Here is a 2,076-nt window from a genome sequence, read left to right on the forward strand (position 1 = left end):
ACCTCCATTATGTAGGACATTGGCCCTTCAGGAGCAGGTTTATACGGAGCCCCTAAAGGGACATGGTGGTGGAAAAAATATGGGGTGGGAAAATTTTTTTTCGAATCTTTTGCGTTCTCTCTCATTCCCCCGAGAAACTTTGTGTTCTCTCGCAAAAACTTTTTTCCTCCCACACCATATTTTGTCCATCACCATGTCTCTTTAGGGGCTCCGTAATATTTTACCCGGCCAGCCCTACTAAAATATACTTTAAAGTGCCCCTATTATGGATTTTTGAAAATTACCTTTCATGCAGTGTGTAACACAGCTCTAAGTGAATGAAAACATCCTGCAAAGTTTTAAATCTGAAAGTGCACCGTGTATAAAGTTATTGGCTCTCAAAAGAAAGAGTCGACTCTGAATCATTAAAACGAGTTGTTTTTTAAATGAATCCCAAGCCGTTTCATGTTGACGTCAACATGAAATATTAGCATATTGCCCGCCCACTTGTTGGTCGTTTTGCGTTGGTCTGAATGAAAATGCAAATTCATTCTTTGCCACTAGGTGCCGCTTTTGGAGCGGTAAAAATAGCATATCAAAAGAAACAATGCACATAGTTTATTGCGATTTATTGGATGGGAGGCGTGCTACAATGTTTGTTCAATAAATGAAAACAGGCTAGACTAATAAATTCTTGGGATTTATATATTTATATATATAACAAAGCAGCACTGCATATCAGGCATTACAGGCATGATGAGATGAAAATGAGACCAATCGGACCAATCACCGCAGATTAGCATCAAGCAAAGGAGGGGTTTGGAAAAATGAATCGTTGATGGAATCGTTTGGGAGTCGTTGAGCAAGTAAGGTAAAAATAAATGAATATTATAAGACAATCAAAGTGTTTTTTGACCTTGCGTGCATGTCAACCTGTTGTTGGGGACTCCCAAAATCAAAATATTTCATTACCCATAATAGGGGCACTTTAATGTCACTTCTATTGATACTTGTATGTCACGTATTTAAATAAAAACAGTAAAACAGCAAATACACATATTTGTAATCATGAGGTTGCAATTTTTTTGCACATATAAACACTAACGCCAAATCTCTCTGCCAGTTATAAATGATAATCTTTATAATCCTGTAAAGATTTCTATTTAGCTCTTTATTAATTGCTTATAAGCATATTAGAAGTCTTTTCTCAACATCATAAACAGCCTACATGCATAATATTGAGTGAGTGACGCTCAGAAATGTAACAGCCTTATCAAGCTGTCATCTCCTGTGATGTTTTGCTCAATGTTTCCATGAGTCTAGACACGCAACTGTGCTGTACTGTGAGAGCAGAAATAACCTTCACAAACATGCCTGTGGATTGCTGATATAAGAAGTTGTTGGCTGTGAGATTGTGATTTTTCCATAACAGCAAAGATTTATTAGCAGTAGTGCTGCATGAGCCGCTGGCAGGAACAAGGGACCCATCGGTTCCTCAGCCCTCCATCCATGACATCTGTTCCTCAAAACCTTATGGGATACTGGACAGAGTGATGTCATGTGGAGGGGTTACAAGTCATAATCAGTTTTGATTTTTCCAAATTATATGACAAATTTGCTGGACCTCTCGAATGTGACAGCAAATATTTTGTAAGATGCTGTATGTACATTTTTTCTAAAAATAAATAAATCAATCAAACATATATAAATAATTTAATTAATGGAAACATATGTCTACTTCATAAATGCAGTAGAAATTGTTTTTGAAATTGTGAAATATGTACATTTTTAACAACTTTCTAATTTGTTTTCTATTTTAATATATTTTCAAATGTAATTTATTCCTGTGATGCAAAGTCTTCAGTGTCACATGATCCTTCAGAAACATTTATTATTATTATCAATGTTGAAAACAGTTGAGCTGCTTCATTTGTTTGTAGAAACAGCAATACATTTTTTCAGGACTCTGTGAGGAACAGAAAGTTTAAAATAACATTTATTTAAAATGTAAATATATTATAAATGTCTTTATTGTCTTCATTTAATGCATCCTTGCTAAATAAAAGTATTATTTCAAAACAATAATAATTATATATA

The sequence above is a fragment of the Sinocyclocheilus anshuiensis genome, unplaced genomic scaffold (assembly GCF_001515605.1).
Source record: "Sinocyclocheilus anshuiensis isolate Anshui unplaced genomic scaffold, SAMN03320099.WGS_v1.1 scaffold188, whole genome shotgun sequence".
NCBI classification, from domain to species: domain Eukaryota; kingdom Metazoa; phylum Chordata; class Actinopteri; order Cypriniformes; family Cyprinidae; genus Sinocyclocheilus; species Sinocyclocheilus anshuiensis.